General features: G+C 42.5%; 1 protein-coding gene across 1 annotated transcript in view; it reads right to left on the bottom strand.

The window, feature by feature from the left end:
• CDH20 (cadherin 20) overlaps positions 1 to 23,398 on the bottom strand; it is a 151,446-nt gene extending 128,048 nt beyond the window's left edge. Inside the window, exon 1 of the mRNA XM_080377811.1 lies at positions 538 to 23,398. The gene's annotated coding sequence lies outside the window, so the exon portion shown is untranslated. The remainder of the gene's footprint in view (positions 1 to 537) is intronic.
• Positions 23,399 to 25,332: the final 1,934 nt, after the last annotated feature.

Here is a 25,332-nt window from a genome sequence, read left to right as displayed (position 1 = left end):
CCTCCGCCCCGGGAAAGTTGGAGGGAGCCGCTCCGTGCGCCGGGCAGCTCCCGCCGCCCCCGCTCCGCCCTGCTCCCGGGGTCCCGGTGGGGACACCCCCCGCCCGGCCTGGCTCGGCTCGGCTCGGCCCGCCGCGGGAGTGCACCTGCAGCGGGGGAGGACTGTCCCAGGCAAACTCCAGAGCGACCCGGTGTGGGATTGCTCCGACCCTCTCCGCCTCCTCCTCACCCTCTGATTGCGGCTGGGCAGCTAGGGAGCCGGGGAAAGAACGAAGGGAGCGGGCGGGGGCTGGGTTGGGGGAAAAGGAACAAATCGGGAAAAAAAGACCAAAAAACCCCACAACAAACCCTAGGAAAAAAAAAAAAAAAGAAGAAAAAGAAGAAGGAAAAAAGCCTAAGAAAAAAGAGAAGGGTGAAAAGAAGAAAGAAATAAAAGAAGCGAAACCAAAAAGACAGGAGAAAAGAAAAAGGGGGTAAAAAAGAGGGGGGAAAAGGGAAAAAGCAGCAGCCGAAGTCCCCGAAGGGCAGGACGCGTTACCTTGCCGTGTGCAGGAGCTCCCGGCTGCCTCCCGGGCGCTGGGACTTCCCTCCGCCGCCGGCTGCGCCCCTCACACCGCCGCGCCCCGCCGCGCCTCCCGCAGGGGTCGCGCCGGCCGCCTGCGCGCAGCGCTGCGCCCGCTCCTGGCTCGGGTGCGGAGGGCGGCTGGGCGCGGGGGCTGCGCGGCGGGCTGGGCGCGGGGCTCGCGGCGGGCGGAGGAGGAGGAGGAGGAGGAGGAGAAGGAGGAGGGAGGCTCACGGCCGCCCCGCTGCCCGGAGCTGCCCCCGCTGGAAGCGGCCGCCGCTGCCCCTGGCTCCGCGAATATCGCGGCGGGTCTAACGGTACCGCGGGGACCTGCGGGAGGCGATTGGTGCCGGGGAGCTGCGCCCTCCTCCGCCGCCCCCCCGCGCCCCCCTTCCGCCCTCCTTCCCGGGGAACCCCCCCAGCTGCTGCCCCCGGGCCCCGCGCAGCTCCGCGGCGGCGGTGGGGGAAGCAGCCCCGTGTCCCTCCCTCCTTGCCACAGGGCTTGTCACATCTCGGGAGGATTGCAACACGCACCGCTCGGGCTGCGGGAAAATGGGCTGCCGAGGCGGACCAGAAGCAATACCGGAGAGACGAAGCGTTGGTTTGTTTAACAAAAAGGGTGCGGAGATGAAAGCTGAATTTCTTTAGAGGGCTCAATTTTAGTTAATAAACATCCTGAAACTCATGTCAGAGCCACTTTTATGAGGGTGAACAGTGCAGTTTCCTGGAGGGTTTGTGTAAGACTTTGGAAAAACAACCAAATAATAAAGGGGTTTTACGTCCACAGTTAAAGATCATTTTAGTGTTCATAAAAGCTGCCAGGCTTGCTGAAATACTCCCTACCCACAGAACAGCAGCAAAGACAGCAGGACAAGGCACCCTGTCTGCCTACCAATTTGCCTCAATCTTGACATGAAGTATCGAGGAGGGCAGGTATTTCTTACACCGTCCCTGTGCCAGCCTTCATCTTTCTGCACAGTGTGGCAAGGTAGCAAACTTGTACCAACTTTGATGGCATGTACATGTGAAAGACATCGGGAAACTTGTCCACTGGGGTGTGAGAAGGTTATTACCTCTGTAATCGCTCCCTGTAGTAATAACTTCTTTTCGGTGCCAGCGCAGAGCCCATTCCCCGTCTCAGTTAAATTGGTAAATCTCAAGCAGCTTCACTAAACTCAGAGCAGAGCTGTGCCCCAGCAGTCTGTGGCCAAGCCTACTGGCAGTAGGAGACTCTAAATCTCATTATCAATTCCTTGGGACACTGCCAGTCCCTCAACAATTAGATCTTGAGATGAAGATTCAGATTATACAGTCAAGACTTGGGTCTTTTTCTCTCCAGATTTGCACTAATGATTATTTGCAGAACTAAGGTCACACTGGCTAGTTTTCTGGGCCCGCATTTTTCATATTGATCGTAACACAGTCATTTCAGCATTACAAAAGAAAAAGAGCAGTCAAATCTCTGGAGAGAAGATGTTGGAGGTTTGTATGCTGGCAAAGTGCCCAAATCAAATGATGAATTGCAGCTATGATAAATGAATACTTTGATGTGTTGGGAAGCAATATGATGGTCTCTCAGTTTCCTTTATTGCATGTTTATCTTTGGGCTTCTCAGGCTGATTGAACATTTTTAAGCATAACAGTCCAAGGAGGCAGAAATGGCTCTCATCAGCATTGCTGGTCAGCGTCAGAGACTCAGCGCATTTCTGGTAATGATAAGGCAAAACACACACCTCAGTACCACTTTTCCACAATATTAGGACAGAATACTTGTAATAACATCCTGGAAAGTTATCAGTACAGCATTACTGCTGGGAGTCTGATTACAAAAGCAATGACCTCTTACTAGAAATGAATGAGCTGGTTACTGAATCTGTGTGTATTTTTTTCTAGACCAGAATTTTATTCCCAATACTTCTTTCTTGTGGTCTCTATTTTTCTGCTTCAATATAGTATACTCAGAATACATATCATTATAATTTAAAAGGCTAAAAAGATGCCGCTTGAAGAGTTTGCATCTCAGTTTGAGGGTAGTCTGTGAGTTTGGTTTTTTCCCCTCCAGTTAGACCGCAGTAAGGGGGGAAAAAAAATAGAACAAAATACATATGACAGCTTTAACAGAATGGTGACTGCAGTGGACACTTTAATTATGGGATATACCACAGCACCATGAAACTAAAATGCAGATACTGTCTATTGTTTAAGGTTACGATTTAGGTTTAATATATAGCACATAATGCAGCACTCGTATGTGACACACAAAACCCCAAAGAATTCTACAACATACAGAGTGAGCACTGGAAAAAATCTACACATTTAATATATGAGAGCCTCAGTTTCACATATAGAGCTGAATGGATTGTCCAAACATTGTGTTTATTACAGCAGATGTGGCTGCGTACTCTGATGTCTGCCTCGTGTTGTCTTCCTTTACAGGGACACGTGTCAGTAATGTGCCTGTGGCTCATCTTTTCTAAGAGCTGTTTGTGATATACAGTAAAATAGGAGGAACTTACAGTTTCATTGAGTGCCTAGTGCTCCCCCCCTTAGTTGAGGGCTAAATCATGCAATCTGAAGAGTGCTCTCCTATGCCTTAGAAATCAGATTTGAGAGTGCATTTTGCAAAGAATGTCTCAACACAAACACACCTGTCTCAACATTATATGGTTTCAACCACCAAGTTTTTTCAGGAAAAATGAGAGATTTCAAACATGCACAGGCACATATCATGTGCAGAACACGTGGGTGAAAATGTATCTCATCTCCTTCCTCAAAAATAACAAATAAAATTACAATTTTAAATTAAAGAAACTGACCTTAACGTTCCAACCTTACATGTACCATAAAAATCAATTCTGGAATATAAAGCATTTTATTAAGCACAGTTGTGGTTAAATGTCCTTACATGAAAGGACTGAATCTTTTCTCTCCAATACTTGATGCCTCCATACTATACATAATAGTAAACCCATGCAAAATAGAGTAAAAAACACCAAGGAATGCAGCATGCTGAGAAGTTTTAAAATTTAGAGGCTTTCCAAGAGATGAAAGAAACATTTTGCTATCACTGTTTGAACAGGAGAATTTTGTATGCTGCAAGCTATTTGCACTGTTCTCCTACAAGGAGGACTTGGAAGAAGCAGCATTGTATATGGATATTGCTTATGTGTTCATATAGTTTTCTGTCTTGCAGGACTGAAATGAGGTATGAGTTACAAGTTACCTAAATGCCAGAGGTGAAGGAACAAGAGAGGAGAAAGCTGTAAAACAACTATTTTCCACTTTTGTGTTGCATTTCATGTCATACAGCAGCTTTTATGTTTCTGTCTTATACCTGTGCCTCACTTTATCCAGCTCTGTTCATGATTCTTCCTCCAAAAAAAAAAAAAAAAAAAAAAAGGTTTTGGATTTTGCAGATATGGGCTGTGTTGTGATATCACTTTACAGATGGCTAATATGAAATGCTCATTCTTTACAAATACTAGAACCAGATATTTGCACCAGGAAGTGTTGGAAGAATTGATACGATACAGATTTTGTAGCACCTTCATGGCTTTTTCATATATTGGGTGCTCATTTAACCATTGTTTTGCTTTTGCAGTTAATCATAACCCAAACTGTATTGCTTTTTATTATGCAATAAACAATGGCTTTTCAAAATGCAACATTTTCTAAGGGCACTACAAATCTATTTAAGAAAGGGAAAAGGTGAATATTAAATAAAAAGAATTCCCTATCCTGAACGATAAAATGAGGTCATCACCCAAAAGCAGTAAGTTTCCAAAGCAATAAAACAAAACTGCACATTGCTGAAGAAGTGACGTATAAAGACAATGCATTTATAACAAGAATGGAGAAAGGAATATGTACAGTCATAAAATCACATCCACCTTTGTAAAATATTACTAAACCAGTAATAGGAGTAGCTTTCAGGTTGTCATGTCCACAGGCAAGAATACCAGCTCTAATTGTATCCAAGAAAGCCCAAAATGTCACATGCTGCAATGGTGAAATTCCTGAATGCTACACAGTCTGTTTAGAAACTGTGCATGCACACAAAATCCAGTGGTGAACTTATAACGACAACAGCACAGCCGAAGTGAAGACATGTATATGGGTGTACCTGTCCTGCCACATGTATATGGATGTACCTCAGAACCTGTCATTCCACAGGCTCCAAGCCACTACCTTCTCAGACACATGCCTTTCTTTTTGCCTCCACTCTTCCTGCCTCCCAGGTGACCACTGATGTGTCCCCAGGCCTAGCTCAGGACTAGGGCCTGAGTTTTCATCCTTTTCAGAGAGTTACCGGAGCTTACCATGGTCAGGCAAACCTTGTAAAGGTGTCCTCCCTCAGAACTGTCTGCCTTTGCTCTGCTTCTTTCCTCCTTTTGCCTTACTCAGTCACTTAATACAGTGACTTATCTTCTGTGTTGCTGATGTAGGGCAGGGGAAGGCCAATCTGACAAGGCTTTCTTCTTAGTCACCTTTTCCTCTATCTTGGTTAAAGAAAACCTTATTCAAACATATATTCAAAACTACTGGCCATTTGGCAGCACAGCCTTGTTTTGGACTATCTCCTGCACTTCAATTTGTTTGCCTCTTCCACTTCTTAAAAAAAAAATCTCAGTTTATCATTTTAGTCTTGGTTTAGTGTATTGTTTCTTTGAAGGGATGTAGGATTTAGCATCTTCTTTCTCAACTGTTGTACTTAGGGAAGACACCAAACTGAACACAGACTTCTATTTCTGCCAAAAAGACCATCACCATGGTCTACTCCATTAGTAAACTCAGCAGAGTAATTTGTGGTCTGGAGCCACTGATGAAAACACTGCCTTTTCTCCTGCTGACAGTTGCATTAGCTTTTCCTTCACACTGAGGCTTTTAAACTCCACAGCAGTGCCAGGGAATCCTAAGGGTAGGAGTAAACTTTAAAGGTCTGGGCTTCATTAGTTTAGTTTGAAACTTGATTTGGCTTCAAGACAGCAGCAACAATGTTCACAAAGTCCGATCCCCATCTGAAAACTTCACCCCAGACAGAGGGCATCATGAGGCTTGCATGGCTGGGAGTCTCAGAGACACCTGCCAAGGAATTGCCACAGCACCTTGGCCTTATCTTGGCCTTTCCCTGACTGCACCATTTCAATTTGCTTACTTTTATCATATGGCATGTGAAATTTTCAAATGAAAAATACTCGCAGTTGTTTATTACAATTTTACTTACTTTTAACAATTTTTTCCAACAACATTTCTTATGGAATGCTGATGAGCAGATTTTTCTGCTCTTCCAGCCATTTAGTAAAACAATTTTGAATATCTCTAATTGCAGCAGTTAGGCAAAAGAAGTGAATTGTTTGCTGTGGTTTCCCTACCGCAGGATATGATGTGTGTACTATGGACAAACCACAGGTAGGATGCCAGCTGGTATACAAGCAATTGTCAAATTGCTAGCTACACCCTTGTCTGCAGTGAGAGAACTGCGGGTAATGAAGGTTTGTCTTCACCTCATGCATGATGACAGGGGCTAATGGGAAAGGAATAAAGTGAAGAAGGAAAACCACCTCACATCTCTCTATATGAATATTAAAAAGAACAGGCTTCTATTGTCAGAACTTAAGTCAGTGACGTCTGTGCTTGGACTGCTTTTCCTGATTGCACTGAATGTCACAATAAAAAATGCAGAATAATTCTGATTGCCCAGCACTGTTCATGTTCTCTCTATGGGAACTGGGCAGTGATTTTTCTTTGAATACATCATTTGCAGCTTGCTACAGTGATTCTGCAAAGTCAATACATATCCTTAGCAGAGAATGAAGGACATTATGGAGAAAGAGAGAAAGATACTACAGAGACACAGAAAGATGATTCCAATGCACAAGCACATTACAGTTTTCATTCACAGGAATAAAATTGCTTTTTTTTTTCAAACACAAAGTATTTTTCAACATACATGCAATATGGTTATATCTAAAAAGAGCTCGTGTGCAGCTTATGTGTCAGTACTGACATAAACTCTCTGGCAGTGAATGATTGTATGATTATCTATTGTGCAAAGAAGATCTATTTATTGATTCAAGTCACATATATTTGCAAGGCAAGGTTTGTAGACACAGGTAATATTTTTTGTTAGACTAACTGATTAGAATGGAAAGACAGATCAGGCACACAAGCCCTTCCCAGAGCAAAATGTGGTCTGTTTTTCTCCCTAGGTACTCAAGCTAGCTTCATAAAGGATGTTACTTCTCCTTGCAAACTTAGCTTCTGTTACAGTCTTAGATCACCGTGACTATTACAACGCTGCTACTTATGTAATTATAAAATACCTGTCTCGGAACCTGGTTACTCCTCTGCATTATTAATAGTGTCTGACATGTTTCCACTACTGTATTGGGAATACATTTAAACAAAATCTTCTCCTGACCACCTGAAGTAATCAAATTGCAGCCTACAAGTGTTGAGGAAGTTTATGGAAAGCAATTTTCAGCCACAGGGTATTAGGCTGTGCTAGAAGTAGTCTGCTAGGAAGCAGTCACATCCCTTGGATGTGCGGGAGGTATACTCTGTCACTCCTGTGTCTTTACTTCCACAGGTAACAAGAAGAGTTAGCAGGTCATCTGCCAGCTTTATTATTTGCCTCTTCCCTGAGATCATTGCTGTTGCAGGGAATGGCTTGAAGTATGTGTTTTCTGAGAGGACTTTAGGACTAAATGGGGAATAAATAAGAGAGAAGCCAGACAGGGTCCTCAGTCTCTTGTCCTGACTCAGGTAAGGCTTAGGATTTTCAATGGGAGCTTGGCTTGAGCTCCAGAAATCCACCTCATTTTCTGAGAAACGTAGCATCTTTTTCCTCTTGAAATGTACATAATAACCTTTGAGTAATTCTGTTACAGTTTAGAGGGATCTCATTAACTGTGCCCCTTCCCTGTTTTTCACTTCTGTTTCTTCCAGACTTTGGTTCTGCTGATGACCAGAGGCAAAGAGCTCAGGGATCTCCTGAACAGAGTCCCCTGCTAGTCTCGTCCAGCTGAGGGCAAATGGTCTCACAGTGTGGAAACACGCTGGTGAAGAGTGCAGACATCCCTCAGTGCCCCTGGAGCCTCGGCAGGGGTTCTGAGGGCAAAGCTCTGCACCAGCGCTGGTCACTTTTCTCTGAGCAGGGACCAGCACACGGGAGATCGCTGGGGGACAAAAAAATGGGTGCGTTGGACTTCTCTGCAAGGAATACCCCTGGGGGATTTGAAGAATGCTCACTGGCCTGCCATAAGCAGTGTAGTGTGAACAATGTCAAACTGTCAACTATATCAATAAGGAAAAGTTTTAGTCTCATCTCACCCCTTCACAATCCCCACTGACAGGCAAAAATTGAACATGTCCTTAACACTGGAAGAGAGGAATCTATTTTGTAGTGTGCTACAAGCATGATCTAGACAAATTGCACATATATTTTATTTGAACCCATCATGATACAACATAACAAGGCATTTCAATTACCTCAACAAGCTACCAATACAACTTTATCATTTCAATTTTTCATCCCTTTTCTCCAGCTTGACGTTTCTTCTATATATCACTGTAAATCTCATCAGTCCCAGCCCAGTTTAGGCTAATAAATTTCAGTTACCATCTCAAGCCTAATGAAAAGGGGAAGCTTGCAGTGAATAAAGCCAAAGGCCCCAGCTATTGCCTTGGGCTTTGAGCTCACTGCTCTGAATGGGGAGGTGGACAGGCTCATTCATCCCCGCTAGCTCAGAGACAGGCATGGCGCAGAGGGAGGCTGAGCTGTTGAGACCCATTGCAGTGAGCAGGGCTGCAGGGTTGGGCCACCCCCAGGAACAGAGCCATATGTCCCCCTAAAGCAAGATTTAGGCAATGGTTTGAAACACAAAGCCAGAGCACAGTCTTCATTGGCATACATAGAGCCCAAAGACAGACCAGGGCTGTGCATGCACGTCTGGGGCAACATACTTAACCACAGTAACATTTACAGTCTTCTGGCATGCTCTGCCTGTCTTGAAGGAAGGGGACAAGTTAAGTAGGAAAACAGTTATTTGCATATTAGCTGAAAATGCACTGAGATCCCAATAGGGTGAGAGAAAACTAATTTTGTACTGTAATTATGTTTTTTTCTAAAAGACGGTAATAAAGCCTAAGGTTTTCAAAGATTTTATGGATATGCGGAAGAGGCAAACAAGCTAAAATAATACTGCAAATCAACATACTTATATGTTTATTAATTCTGACTAAAATTTGCCACCTGTGACTGAGCATTTTACTAAATAAACCCCACAAATTATAGATTATTGTAGCTAAGAATCTTCATGGCACTGTTTCTTAAGCTCTGATACTGAAATAGCTCCACTGTAAATGAATATTTACAATAAATGTATCCTCATAAAAGTTCCAAAGCATTTTCTAGTGACAGTCTGTTCAACTATTTAGTGATCTGAAAGAAAACTCTCCAAGAAAAGTTCCATATTACTGGAGTACATAAAATATAGAAATCTGTGAAAAATGACAAAGGCAGTATGTTACTGTTGAGGTGCCTCTAACTTGATTGCTAAGCTGGTTGAAGTAGCTTTTCATAAAAGAAATATGTCCTCAGTTTTCCTAGTACAGCTAGAATAAGAGCAAAGTCAACAAAAAGTCTCTTCTTTACTTTCCTTTGAAGATATTACTTTCTTTGGAATATAGTAAAAATCTGTGTTCAGGGCACGTTAGGTAATTCTGAGGCATGTGTTCACAAGCAGACACATAAGAGGCTAATTAGCATGCTTAAGAGCAACTGAAACTTTGTTTTGCATATGTAAATGTACCTGCCCAGCCTAAGAAGTGGGTTTTCCAGTATGCCCATGTGTCAGCTGGGTTTACAGGCTTAAAAAAAAAAAAAAAAAAAAAAAAAAAAGTCTGATCCACCGCTACTGTCACTGTAGCTGTCACCACAGCACAATTCTGGCAGAAAACCTCAACACATATATCAGACCAAATCCCGTGGATCTTACTCAACCAAAAAATCTTGTTGATGTCAACAAACATTTTCCTCAAAGAATTTGTACACAATTGAGCCTTTTTTATACATTCGTATTTTATTATTGTTGATTATCTGCAAGAAAATCAAAATAGGTTTTCTTCTTTAACTGAAGGATCACGGCACTGGGGAATGAAAAATAAAAAAAATGCGTTCCTTTAAATCCAGATAGGGACTACTTTTATAATTTTAGGATACCTTGAAAGGGTCTGAGTTTTTTAGTTGAGCACAGAGAAGTGTTTGAAGAGCAACTTCCTTTAAAGACAGTCCATGATGGTCAGGTACAGGAGCATTAACCACTGTTTTTTCTTATGAAGCAATGATTTCAATAGAAGATGAATGCACCTAATTGTCCAAAGGGTTCAAAATAGGAACAGTTAGCCAACAAACCTGCATCTTGGGTGCTTTTTTTAAGACCCTGCCCAGACCAGGGCCCATTCTGTCAGACAGTATGTCCTTAGGCCGTAATTCCAGCCTTGGACGGTTTGCTCAGACTTTCAGTTCCAGGTCTGGCTGCCTCCCTGCCATGGACACCAAGTTTAGAGCTTTAAGGTAAACAAACCATGATAAATTGTCAATGGCACAGGGGTTTTCACCCTCAATAGCACCTTTAGGTCCAAGAGCTGGAGAGAAAGACCCCTGTCACCTTCCACGGAGGAAAGGTACTTGCTAAAGATAAATCTAAAAGGATCAAAGAGAACATTTTCAGGAAGTACCTTACTGGTTGTCATAGTCAGAGCCTAGCTGAAAAATCATAGGAGAGTTTGTAGAAAGCTCAACCTGCTTTCAAATTCAGCAGACATTTTCAGCACAATAAAGAGGAGAAGGTCTGGATATTTTCAAATGGTTTCAGAAATGCTGAAATAGTCCCCGGTCCAAAACAGCACTGCACATTTGAAGGTAAGATCTGTGTTTGAAAATGAAAGATTATTAAGAAAGAAAATTAAAAGATAAAAGATTAAAAAATGACAAACAACTTATAGATTAAATAAGATATTTATTTTTAAAATATCTGTAGAAGAGACATCACTCTTTTCTAAACTCTACCAGCTATTAATTTATCATAATGCAAATGGTTTAATTAATGTTTAATGATACAGCACTTTCCACAGGAACTGATCTCCAGATGAACTGCTTTAGAAAAGGGATACGGTACCCTGAAAAACACATTTCTGTGAGTTGGAACAAATGTGTGTAAATCATTTTAGTTCTAACAAAGTGAACAGAATGATGTTTATTTCCACAAGTTTACTACCTGTAAATGATATTGCAGGTTTTTATCTTGGTGCTTATCTCATATATCTGTGTGTATATATGTCTTAGTAGCTCTTTTTGTTTTCTGATGACACAAACTGACTTTGTGGAATCACTGAATTACATTGCTTGAAAGTACTCGTAAACTACAATTTCTGCAGTGCTACCCTCTAATGCTATGTACTCTGATGGCAAATGTCACCAGTCTACTAGTTGCTAAGTTATGTAGCAACACTCACACTACATAAAACTGTAAGAAAACTCACAGTACTCAATAATGTTACTTAATAAGGTAACTTTTAAGTAACTCTAAAATTCCACCTGCCAAACTGCTTGTAGACATAATAAGACATAAAATTATGACAAGGTTCATATAAAGACAGATCTCCTCCAATTGTACAGTACTGTAAACATTGAGTGTATTACAGAAACTAAATAAGGATTTGAGTAGCGTTTACAGCTTTTCTTAGTTAATTTAGTATTTTTCATTGTCTCAGATGATTTTTCAAGTTTCTTCCACACAGTAAGGAAACAAAACAAAAGACATTTTTACTTCTAAAGTTCTTTAAAATGTGGAGTTTCAAACAGATATAATTTTCAAAGTGCTTTAGAGGCTATGTCAGTCACAGGGCTATTGGTATAGCCACTGGCAATCCAAGAGCAAAGCAGAATGAGTTCTGGATCAAGAGGAAGACCAACTACCTTCAATTCAAATTCTAACTAGGTGGAATTATCTGTAGGAAAGAATTACTGAATCAAACTATCAAAGTGTTTGGCACAGAATTCTCAGGCAAGTAGAGAGATACAAGTTAATCTAGGTGGTAGGATTTTATTTTCTTGATGTATACTTTTGAATATTAAGAGTTTCTGACTTTTTACATTGTTCTTTTTCATTTGTTAGCTTTTGGAAATGTAGGGATGTTGTTTTCAGCTATAGTAAATTTGCTGCTCCTACAGCTTTAGCTCAACCCTTACCTATACTGGCTCTATGGCTATTCAACAAAACACTGAAATTCAACATCAGCCTAACAGTTTTCTGAAATAGTTACCTACATGCAAATTTATAATTTGCTTTCAACTTCCTCACTGGTTCCATCACATGGTACATGTACTCCAGAAAATTTAAGCTAACGCAGCCAGTTTGTCTCCTGCAATGAGGGACCCATTTCCTTCAGTGACAATTTATGTTAATCAGATGCTTTTTTAATTAAGAATGACCTATAAGCATCCTAATATATTTCTCCCTCTCTCTGACGGTAGTTTTTTACAAGACTGTGTCACTCCATTTCATTTGAAACTTGGGGGCTCTCACATTTGTTCAGACAGCACAGGTCTCACAGCCCCTTCATTTTTGCTTTCACAGTGTCTATATTCATATGTCCCTGTTGGTGTGTGTTGCTCCAAAAACAGGAGCACGGTGGGGGAGCTGAGGGAGAGCTGTGTTGCTCCAGTGGTGCAATATTGATCTTCAACTGTGCAACAACTCTGCAGTTGCCCAGATTGGTTAGCCTTCCTATACATACCTAGAGAGGTTCCATATCATACATACAGAATTAGAGTTGCTTTGGACGTACTATATGGACGTATATATAGCAAGGCTATATGCTATCAGTAATAGCCATGATGTAGAAAACAACCAGTAAAAAAGGCAGTAGAGAGAGTAGTCATATGTATACAAAAGACTGCACTGTGAAGTGTAATTCCTTTCATTCTACGTCATATGTATTTCTAAGGAGTAATACTATTTATAAATTCTTTCAACAGACGATACAGTCCCTAATCTTGCCTCCTTCACAAAAAAACCCAAAAAACACAACCCAACAACACCCCCACAAAAACAAACAAACAAACAAGCTAGACTTATAGTTCAGAATTTTTAGTTTCTTTTTGAGTCTTTTTTTCTGCACTTATTGTTAGGGCTATTGCTACTAAAGAGACAGTGCAGGCAGCTGCCTAGGACAGAAGACTGCAGAGGGCAGCAAAAATGTGCCCATATCTCAGCTGCCCCATGTCACACTCTGGCATGCTAACACAAATTTGCTTTCCCCTTTGATTTCTGCTAATAATGCAGGAGTGTGACCTGTGATGGCTGAGGCACTGTGCATGTTTTGCTCCCTGCCTTCCCTGCTACAAACGCAACAGTCTCCCACAGAAGGCAAGGCACACGCCTGGCTAATATAACTGGGGATTGAATGTCTGCTGCAGGTCAGAAGTATTTAGTAAGGTGTTGGTATCGTTTTATGCTGTCTGATCATAGCCTGATCATGTATCTTGTTCTGAAGTCTCTTGAAAACAGTTTTTCCTATTGATGCTATTTCCAAGCCATGGCTATGTGGATGCAACAGTTTTCCTTCAGTAACAAGGGATGTGAGCTCATTCATGTCTTAAGGCACTTTTTAACAGGAGAAAGGGAGACAGAACTGGACACTATGGTACGCTGATAACTCCATATTTGGAAGAGCCAAACCTCTTCTTAGATCCATGTATTCTTACTCTAGCCCTTAGACTAGAGTAAGCCATACTTTGTGTGCGTGTGTCTATTTATACATGTAAATAACCAAAACCACTATTGGTTTTAGGGTTTTGGACTGCTGCTTAGATAACTGGGGCTCTTTCAATACAATTCCTGTAAATTAACCTACAATAATGAAGGTTCCAGTTGATGTCATACAACCTTTACCGTTCATTATAACAGAAAAACTTCACTTTGCAAAGAGATATTTCTAGACAGTCATCAGGCTCTGGAGGCAGCAGGAAGATGGGTTTTGTGGCTGCTGGAGCGGGTACACTGTTTCAGGTACAGGGAATTTTAACCCATTCAGGAGCTGATGAATACCCCATCTGGATCAAAGGAACCACAGACATGCTTGGGAGAGAGGATCAGCTCTTCCTCAAAATCTGAAGTGTGTGGGGGTGTGTGTGTGTGTGTGTGGCCAGGGGTGTTTTGTTCCCTGATCACTGGCACCAGCTGATCACCCAAGTTTAGGTGACAATTCAGATAGCACCCCAGGGTTTTATCCCATTTTGACAAATTCAGCAGCATCCTTCACAGACTGGTGATATACATTATGCTGTTTTTTCTTTTATTTGCCTTAGCAATCACAGACAAACTCATATAATTCATGAATTTGCAAGTCTTTGCGATTTGTTTGTTTGTTTGTTTGTTTTTTAAAAGGAAAGGTACACAAACACAGACTTAAGGTACCACTTTGTCAATAATTTTATATGAAGTATATAAAAAACTCAGATTATGGACAATTAGCTGTAACTGAAACAGAATTACTACAGACAATTCCTGGTACTAGGACTCAGGAGGAGGTATTAAGAATCAGAGAAGGGTGAGTCAGAGAACCATAAGGACTGAATATTAAGGACTTCAGACTGTAAAATGAATGCAGTAGCTGATATGTTATCATTTATTCAGAACACTGAGGCCGTTATATGACATAAGTAGACCACCAATTTTTATTTTAAATTAATCCGAGAAATACTTTGCTTTTTGTCAACTCAGAATAAATTATTCTGTTTTCACTTGTTTTCTGCCAGACCATTTAACTGAAACTTGTAGAAAATAAAGCTATTTCTAAAGAAAGGGCTGGGTGCTAGACAACTGCCAGGGACTTCAGTGTTTCTTTCCTGGCACCACATTTGCCTGCCAGCCTGCAGAACAGGCGTTACTGATGGGGAAGGGAAAGGAGGGAGACTATGGACAGGCAGTCCTCAGAAGCAAGAAAGGAAATTCAGCAAACTGTACTACGGATTTTTGCCTGAGCTCCAGCCATGACATGACAGCATACTGCCTAGTAATGGATGTGCCTACTCTCTTCAGCTTATTGCCCTTCTCTATTTGCCTACATTTAGCCCTACTGGAGATAAGCAGAGAGTAAGACATGGGGATGGAGGCTGCCAGAATCTTGGCTTTGCCTTTGTATTGAATTAGGCAACACTGAAAGACTTACATGGGCCTGGAATATTTATGCCCTTAAATGTATTCTTTAGGCTTTCCTCAAGCTCATCTTTCATCCTACAAAATGTTCAGTCTTTCACTTCAGCTCCATTAACAGCTAAACACCTGTTCTGGCTGACATGAGTGTTTGAGTTCTGTTTTGACAAAAGGTGTCAGACTGAATGCACTAGATAAAAGTGTCCTTCATACATTTACACTCCTGCAGTTGCAAACAGATCTGATACAGACACCAAAACCATGTTTCAGTTCAAATGCATGAGAAACGCTTTGTAGGAATAAGGGTGCTTGTTCACTCATGTTATTTCATGCCTCAAGTTACTCAGGACTTAACAGAACCTAACTATAGGTTTAATTGACTTCCTGACCAAGAACACTTAATTGAACTGAGATGTCAATTCATGGCCGTCAGGAGTCCATGACATTGGCAGTTGGTTTTGTTGCAGTAATAAAGTTTATTAAGGATACTAAAACACACAAACGAAATCCAGCTAGGCAGGTAAACATTATACATGAACGTTAAGAAAATTTAAATAATTGACTTGATTTAGCAAAGTGAATGTAAGATTTTGAGTTTCTGCCTTCCTTCCTTTTTTGCTTTTCCCCCTTCCTTCCTTTAGAATAGACTATTTCAGTTGGAAGGGACCTACAATGATTATCTAGTCCAACTGCCTGACCAATTCAGGGCTGACTAAAAGTAAAGCATGTTATTAAGGGCATTGTCCAAATGCCTCCTAAACGCTGACAGGTTTGGGGTTTCAACCACTTCTCTAAGAAGCCGGTTCCAGTGTTTGACCATCCTCTGTAAAGAAGTGCTTACTAATATCCAGTCTAAACCTCGTTGGGTGCAGCTTTGAACCATTCCCATGCAACCTCTCACTGGATACCAGGGAGGCGAGATCACCACCTCCCTCTCAGCTTCCTCTCCTTTCTGTACCTTCTGTCCTGCTTGCCTGCCTTCCTGCCTGCCTGTCTTCATTCCTGCCTGCCTGCCTTCCTTCTTCCCTGCCTGGTATCCTACTTTCCTGCCTGTCTTACTAAGCAGCCAGCTAGGCCAAGTGGCTCGTACCATCTATGATCTTGCCTTCCATAATAACTTAACTGAAACATACAACTTATTTCATACCTGCAACATGGAATTTCCTCTTCACCTGATCTACTAGACAGACACACACTCATGAGAAGCTTCTTTGACTTTGGAATTGGAAAAGTTTCTTTCCCTTCCTCATGACAAAAAAAAATAAATCACCCTGGTACATACATCACCCATTTTCCTTCTGCACTTGCAGAAATTTTTGCAATTTAGAGCTTCTAGGAAGTCTTATATCAGTTTCCTTTAAAAGATTAAGTAGTGTACTGTAGTGTTCTTTTGTAGAAATCAATTTGCAGGTAGATGCCAATTTGTAGGAGCTGATCCTCAACAAGCATTGCAAAATATCCTTTTCCCTTTTGCTCAGCTAAGAAAAATACAGTTTTCAAAAGCTTATCAAAATAGTTTTATTTGGTATTGGGGTTGGTTGGTGGTAGTTTTTTTTTTTCCCCTTCCTCCTTAAATCTAACAGGCACCATTCAATGTTTCCCAGGTGCCCTTACCAGGAAATATTTCCCCATTTGCAAATAAAAAATGGACTTGCAAGACCAAGGAAACCATAAGGAGAAAGAGACATGCAAAAGAAAAATTGGGTATTATTATACCTTCCTTAATGATCAGTGAATCTCACTCCCAGAGTAACTTTACCTGTAGTCCGTTACCTTTTTTTTATGTGGTGGTGTGAACATGCAAAAGGCAAGGACAATTTATTGATTCCCAATGCCCATGCAGTAAACATTATTCATGGTTTGGTGGCACCCTTCTCCCTTGGGAAATATTATCTAGTTTTGCTTTGAGGTTTGCTGCAATTAACCCATCACTGATTATTTCTATTTTGTCGCAAGGATAGGCAGGAGGAGCATTATAAGAATTCACTAAAGTCTGCTCTTATTCTCTGCAGTGTGCAATGTGTCTCACTAAGAGGACAATTTAAATCATCCTTGACTGAGGAGTTGTCCTTGGTCATCTTACACTGAACAGTGTTCAGTCTTTTGATGGGAAACAGTCGCCCTGCCAGGAATATCGGATAACAAATGTCTTTCGCTCTCAGTTCAGTTTGATTCCCCAGCCAATTCGGCTTTTGTTTGTAGCTATGATGGCTGCCACAATACCGTCAGTGGAAACTCAGAAGGAGATTGATATAGAGGAGACACTTTCTCTATTGAGTTCTCTGATGTCTGAATAAGAATAAGCAAAGAATTTCTCCATTCCTAAATTTTCTACTCATTTCAAGTTCTGGGTAAATAAGCTGAGAAACTGACCTTCTGCATGTTCTTTCAACTGCACAACAAGACTTAGGAGCAGAGACATTGCTGTCCTCTACATCACATTTATACCTAGCATCCTGAAGATCACAAGACTAGGAGAAAGAAAGTCAGCTATAAATGTAGCTTCCAGTTTTGAAGGTCCTATGGATCTAACAGTTGCCCATCAATGAACAAATGTGACTTAAGATGCAGTGCCCATCTCCATGGTTTTACGGTGTTTTCCCCCCCATCTCTTCTGCTTATCTTGTTATGAATCACTTCCACAGCACGAGCCTTTTATTGTCGCTCGCCAGCTTTCCTGTCTATGACAGTTTTAATAATATTTCATCCCAAACATCAAAGACTCAAAAGCCTACCAACTGAAAGGAAGACTTCTCTACTTTGATCAGTTACCCTTACCAGGCCAATGCAAAACAAAGAACAAAGAACTTCCATTCCTAGTACAGAGTTTAGTGAACACCAAGGTCTGTGGGGTCTGAATGTGGTTCAGTAGATAGTATGGGTGCATGAAAGACAGTCACTTCACTGGCAGGGTGTTCCCAAGGGACCTGCAGAAGAACACCATACTTCCTTCTGTGGAAACTCCACCATGAATTTGGATACTGAGAAGACTGAAAGTGTGGAAGAACCGAGCTGAGACACCAGCAGATGTTACAGTTGATTCTGAGTTGTTGAGATTTAGCTGCCTGTTTCTGAGGAGTGAAGCCCTGTCTATTCCTGCAGTAAGCAGTAGGTGGGGGACATCTCTGCTGTCGTGGAGACCATGAGCTCACATGGGGTGCCACAGAGATGTCTCAATGTGCACTTCTGAGGCTAGGATAAAGCCCCCTGAAACACCTTCATGATAATGTTTTTTTTGGGGGGAACTCCTTTAAAGATTATACAAAAACATGACCCAGAAGAATCTAAATCAGAGTACTGTGTTTCAAGAGGCAGTTTTGTTGAGGAATATTGGACTGAAACTGTCTGGAGTTAACTGATTAGCATTAATAGCCAAATTTGCTGAAGCCTTGGCCTGCAAACTGTGAACTTCCACCCAGACATGTCAAACTTTTACCTAATTCTTTGAAAGAGGGCCTCAGGAGCTGGATCAAGCAGGAAGATAGGGAAGGCTGCTACGCTCATCAGCAGAAGCTGCAATCTCAGAGGTAAGAGGGAAAAAATGGGCCACCCAGAGACAACAATGAGACCCAATGAAGAGCAGGAAGACCCCAGACTCTCATATTATTATGGTCTGAACTGTCATGTGAAGGTTGGGAAACTCAGATTGTAAGAGTGTAATTGCCCAGGAATTTCTTTGTTCAGGGTCCATATGCAGAGGCATCCAGTGCGAGCTGTTTCTACTGCTATATGACTCAAATTACCTTATTGGACTGAAAACCTGAGACTCTGCTACAGGATACCTAGGGTGGAGAAGATTCTTTAACAGTTTTCATATTATTAGTAGTATTCACAAACATCTCTACAACTATGTTGATACTGTCTACATCTGGATTGTTTTGAAATAAAGTAGCAGAAAATTAAATGCCAGAATTTACATAACTCTAGAGCATTTATCATGCTGCATTATTATGCCCCTCAATTGCCAAATACATGCCACTTGTCTGAGACAGTTTAATGTGACCTGGAATAGCTTTGCATTAATATCCTCTTAGGCTAGGTCTACATTAGCAAATGGTGCTGCACAATAGGAGGGGATCTGTAGAGTGAAACAGCTGATACAGAGGATATGACATGAATACTACACATTTTGGAAGGGTTTGCTTTGGACTAGGTCTAGTTTGATCCTGTGAACTGGATGCATGTTAGTGTTTGGAGATTTTCAGTGTGTACCCAGAGTGTATCTTCCAGAAGTTAGCACGTTTTCAACACAAATATGAAACAGAGCAGAGTAAGGGTGACAACCGAGAAATTTGCTTAAAAAACTCATTCCTCATCTGACTAAAACTCTTTTGTTTTTACCTTAGAAAACCTTATAGACCCATCGGTTTTCCACATACAGAATCAGAAGAAATCTTAACTTCAGAGAATTCATGCTATGAAGCCTCAGCTCATTAATTCTAGTGTGGAAAACAATTGACAGGGTCCCATGTGTATTTTAGTAAAAGTCTCAAGTGGCTGTGTCCACACTCAGCTCTGGCATCCAGGTGTGCACTTTCTAGAAGGACAGAGGATGTGGTCAGATAGTGTGGACTATCTGTGAGCCCCTGTCTAAATGCAATACACTAATGTAGATTTCTGAATAGGTGAGAACTGCCTGAAATATTCCAGCTTGTGAGACATTTGGAATTGGGCTGATAGGTTGGAGGAAATAAAACTTTTTAAAAATGTAGCACAAAGAGAGGAGAAAATAAAAATGCTCTTAGTCATTCCCTGGAGCTCAAACAGTTGTTCAAACAGTATTTTGAGTGAAGATGAGATTTAAAGCTGAGTGCATGGGGCAGACATTGTAAAAATCAGGGAGAATTTCCCATTTCCATCTATTTCTGTTGCCAGAACCTTGCTGTTGACTGGTGTAAAACCTCATCAGCAGAGGATAACTGAGGCTTCTGGAGACTCTGATATAAATAAACTTTAATAGGTGTAATAAAACATGTCACTATTATAGCAACATTGGAATTGACTTACTTGGTCAGATCATTTCTGAGGTGGAGACCACCAGAACCAGAGACAATACTGAGGGTGAAGGCACGCTACCAATATCTACAGCATCAGTAAAGTATTTTCAGGGTTATTCCCCTGACATTTCTTAATGCATTCAGTTTTGGGTTTATGTAGCTTTTTTTTATTATTATTACCCCCTCTCCTTTCCTTTTTTATCTCATGCACTTACTTTTTTGGCTAAGGTTTTTGACTCTTCACTCAGCAGATGTTTTCACTGAGCTGGTCACTATGACACATAGGGGTTTTAGGATTCATCTATCTAAAGTCCAGCAGAGGCTGTGTTGTATAAATTACATCCTTTCCACCTGTTTTCCTCAGACAACACTTTATTACCCAAATGTTTATCTCTGACTTGGATTAGTTTATTCCAATTTGTATTGAGTCCTCTACAAAGAGCCTTCCCTTCTAGATTCTCACATCCAGTTATCCTGAAGGACTCTGTATGAGCATATAGGGCAACATCAGGGCTTGATTCAGAGACAGTGGGGCTCTTTATATTGACTTCAGCAGCCTTTGGATCATAAACCAAGCAATAAATCCCTGCAACTTCTAAACTGTGTCTAGCAGGTCATGTAAGCACACCAAGCTGCACCCCAGGTTCTTCCTAAAGAGGCAGATTTCTTTAACCCATGCAATATAAAGACATAGCCAAATAGAGACAAAATAAAAAACCTAATACAGGTTTTCTCACTTTCCAATGACAGAACTATATAAAAAAAACCCAACAGTTAATGGCTGCATCATATAAACCACTGCTGGACACAATCATATTCCAGAAGTGAGATATTGTGAGGTTGAATGTAGTCTTGACAAGGATAGGAGGGAGAGGAAACCTGTGTAGTATCTCCCACAACACCAGAATCAGAGCATTCTCCCCTCCAGCAGTGCTAATGACATTAGAACCTTATTCCTCTATCTAAAGCCACTACTAAGCAGAAAGCAAACTAGAACTGATGGTCTCAGCCTCCATATTTGGGACCTTGCACAGTCAGAAGGCTACCCATTGCAGATTCTCCTGCCATTCCTGCCAACAGGTGAAATACAACCAAGCGTAACGCTGCTCTGAGCTGTGTTGCAGCTAACCCCAGACCAGCACTTGCATCCCCTATAGTTAATTCAGGTCTATACCAATTTGGCTGAGAACAACATCTGACCAGTACTTTGCGCTGAAAAGAATGCAGCTGTAGTAGTTGCAGTTACCTGGATATACTGAAGAAGAGAGGTTTCTAACAGACCACTATGCTGCCAGTGTTGCTGGTGGCTCAGACCCTTACTTTTCAATCTAAATGGCAAAACTTTCAATTATTCCTTTCTTGTCTGAATCTCACAATGTTAAGTTGATTTTCTACTCACTGAAAATGTCATATTCTCAATCTGTTTCACTGAATTTGCAACTTTGTCACATCTCTTTCCCATTATCAACTCACTTCACAGATATGGCGGTCTTAATCTTGACCTTTTCATCACGAACTTCAGGATTGCTACTTTATTTGTAAAAAAAAAAAGCTGGTGAGTTATGTTAAATAAAACACAACAAAACTGAAACAAACAGGCAAAGCAGCTGGTAGTTACCTTTGAGAACCCAGGACAGATTTCTCAGCTTTTTCTGTACCATCAAGTGACTTAAGGACAAGTTTGAAGAAAAAAGGTGAGACAGTGTCTAAAATGATATGCCTTGTTACATAGCACCTCTGTTACTGAAGTCCTGTTCCTTGGCCTGTGCCATCTGCAAATGCCTTTGTATCTTCTCAGTTGAGGTAACCTACCTTTGCCTCCCAATTCATTTTCATTATCTTTAAAATCTAATGGTCAGGTATATTTTCACTCTTCATTTTAGTCCCCAAACAGCAGTCCAGAATCTCATTATGTATGTGTTTATATGCTGTTCTTCCCTTCTGCTCTGCATCCTTGAACTCATCAGGGCCCCCAACATCTGAGTGCTGTCTAGCATGCTTGCTCCCTGCTTTGCAGAAGTGGAGGGGGCACTCTGGTCTGATGCCTGTCAGCAGGGTGTGATGTTTATTAGGCGTTCAGGGATTATGATTTCCAAGAGAACTAACTCCTGGGTTTGTGGCCAGAACCAAACAGCTCTACATAACTTCATCAGGTCTGCAGTACTTTGCACAAGCTCTGTCTTGGGAGCTGAGCACACTCCCCAGCTTTTCTTCCCTTACAACAAAAGGGCTTACCGTTAAAATGCCCAGCTATAATACTTTTAAAACCCAGCTTTACACAATTGCAGCCAAACTAACACCTACACCAGGGGCTCAGATAGTGTGCTGCACTGTTGCTCAAGCTCGCAGACTTCCCTCCAACCTCCATGTTGCTTGCCTAGGGAGGCAACATGACTCCGACATCTCCGTGCTGGAAATCCCCTCTGCCTCAGCCTGCCAGGCTCACCGCTTGGCTAAGGACCCCTCAGAGGGAGCTGGCTGACCTCAGGCGGCCCCAGCCTCTCCATTCTGAGAAGGTGACCCTCCTGTCTGTGCTGACAATTTCAGGCAACTGCACATAACCACTACCTCTGGTGATACCATGGCAATTCACAGCCAGCATTTACTGACATGGGTAGGTAACAGTTTCTTTTTGCAAAGTAGCAGTGGCCCTGCGGCCCCCAGCTCACATCAGTCAGGGGGTTGTTTTGCCTTAACTGTCACTTTGCATATATGTAATTCCCCAGAGACTCTGGCATCTGTTCTTAACAGCCTAGGCATTCTTGTTTTCAGCAGAACAAAATGTTATGCCTACAGACTAGCCACTGTCAAAACCAGTTACCTTCTGATTGTCTCCTTTCTTAATGCACCTGTGCATGCTGTTTGCAGATACAGTCAAAAGCCATCTCACTTTCTTCTTCTTTTACGCAGTTCCAGGCAATATCAGGATTCTTGTTTTTGCTTCTTCCTCTTCGTCCACTCAGCATAACATATATTTTGATTGCCTTTTACTTCTGGAACCATGAACCTCTCAGAACCCACTTAGTGCTCAAACTGCTTCAGGATGACTGGCTCCAGCCTTTACTGTTTAAGTTACTCATTATTAGGCTTACTGGATTCATCCTGCTTAGCTGAAACACCTTCAGGAGGAACTGTCTCTTCACACTTCTTATAGCTAATGGGGAAGGAGAGTAGGATAGGAGCTGTTGTCTGGAGTTCCCTGTGCCTTATTCTCCTCCTTTCATTAGCTGCAGGAGGTGATATTTAATGTAATGACATAAGGTTTCTCCTGGAGGTGTAGAGAAGTAAGATGGAGCTGGACTGGTGAGCGATCCACATTTTGGGGTGTGTTTTTTCTCTTTAGAACTTCAATTGAACAAATGTAACTGGAGACCAGTTAACACTGACTTGACACAGTTAAACACCTTGCTACCTCAATCCTCTATTAAAAAAAAAACCAACAACTTCATTAGGCAATTGTGTTACTGAGGGTTGGTGGGTAAGAGATGTTTTTTTCAGTTTCGCAGGAGCATCTTTCCCAATGAATCATGCTTCAGTTCGACTAGGCAACATACCAGACCTAGGTGTGGGGTGTGGGTTTTTTTTTTTGGTTGTGTTTTTTTGTTTTTGGTTTTTTTTTTTTTTTTTTGTGTGTGTGTGTGTGTGTTTTTGGGGGGAGGGGTGAGGGGGGGGGGGATGTTTGATGTTTTCCTTGGGTGGAGATAAATTCAAAGAGCTATGCATTCCCTGTAGCAGAGAGGACTGAGACTCAATTACACTGTAATGCTGCTTTTATTCCTAATGTCTTAAGAGAGCAGGAATCTGTCACATGGAACCTCCTTGCACCTTCTCAACAGAGAAGAACAATTGGAGACGAGAGAATGACATCCTGCTAGTGCTGTGTGAGCATCAGGACACTGCAAAGCCAGAACACTGAATGCTGGTAAATCTTTGTATTTTCTAAAATTCAAGTAACAAACCTAACAAGTACTTCTTGGTAGAGTTCCCACCTTGTCAGAGAAGCATACTCTTTTTGCCTGACGGATGTGCACTGGACTCTGCAGCCACCAGGCAAAAAGCACCGCTTTTTTGTAGCTGTCTTCTTGTGGACACTCACACAGAAGCAAGAGCAAGTCTTGACTGGATGTGTCTCACTCTGGGTTGCGAAAACTGCCTCCTCAGAGCAGTGTCTCTGTTAGTGTCAGGCAAGAGCCTTCCAGTTCTCTCCCATGTTATCTGGCAGGTTTCAGAAGAGTTCCCTTTTCAGGGAGATGTTGATGTTTTGCAGCTGATGCCTCTTCGGCTCATAAATGCTGAATGTTGTACCATAATCAAATTCTCATAGGTAATTTGAGACAATAAGCAGCTTTTTCTTCTGTGGTTAAATACTACAGTCAACATGGTACACACTGGGGCCCTGGCAATTCATTTGCTGCTGTGAGATTGTGGTGGGTTGACCCTGGCTGGCTGCCAGACTCCCACCCAGCTGCTCTCTTACCCTCCCTCCCCAGCAGGACCAGGGGAGAAAATAAGGTGGAAAAGCTTGTAGGCTGAGGTAAAGACAGGGTGTTGCCTTCCCAATTACCATCATCATGGGCAAAACAAACTCAAAAATTTTTGAGAAAATTTCATTTGTTGCCAATAAAAATAATGTTGGGCTGAGGAACAAAGACAAAATCCAAAGCACCCTCCCCCTTTTCCCAGGCTGAACTTCACTCCTTCACCCCCACCTCCCACACCCCACAGTAGCGCAGGGGACAGGCACGGGGGCTGCGGCTGTGCCCGCTCCTCTGGCCGCTGCCACCTCAGGTGGTGCCGCCGGCCCAGCGCGGGCTGCAGCTTCCCTCAGGCACGGCCGCCTGCCCCGCCAGGGTCTGCTGCGGGGGCACCTGCCCCCCTCCCGCTCCCCCCTCGGGGCTGGCCGGGCTGTTTCTCACCCCGTTGCCCTCAGCCCTGGCTGCCGGGCACCGTTTTGCCCTTTCTCAGCCCGGCTTTCCCCGAGGCGCCCGCCCGTGGCTGCGGGGCTCAGCTGTGCCCTGCGCTGGGGCCCGTGGAGCCGCCTGGAACCGGCTGGAACTGGCTGTGCCTGGCACCGGGCAGCCCCACCACCACCTCATGGGGGCCGCCGCCGCGGCCCCCCCACTCCTGTCAGCACTTGGGCACCGGCACCCAGCATGCAGATTTCCAAATGTTTCCCCCTCCATATAATATATATATATGCAGTGTACATGTATGTTATACACATATGTGATATAAATACACACGTAAATGCATACATACGGCTTAACTGTGTGATACAAAAGAGCTGTTCACCTCTGCAAACCCTTTATTTGCTTAAAGAGCTGAGACATTGGTTTTTGCTTCCACACCAGCTCTTCCTCAGGCGACCGGCCAGAGCCCCGCTCCCGTGGCCCGGCACCAACCCCGCCATGTGCCGGTGCTGCACAGCCCCCAGGACAGAGGCCTCTTCAAGGAATGCTGGAGCTGGGAGCTAAATCAGGGTGAAGAACCCTTCTTTTTGTGACTGTTTAGGTAGCTCGTCTAAGGCATACTTGGTCCACTACAGAAATTCG

Source organism: Falco punctatus, assembly GCF_963210335.1.
Source record: "Falco punctatus genome assembly, chromosome: 3".
NCBI lineage: Eukaryota > Metazoa > Chordata > Aves > Falconiformes > Falconidae > Falco > Falco punctatus.
This window is presented reverse-complemented; position numbering and strand designations above follow the sequence as displayed.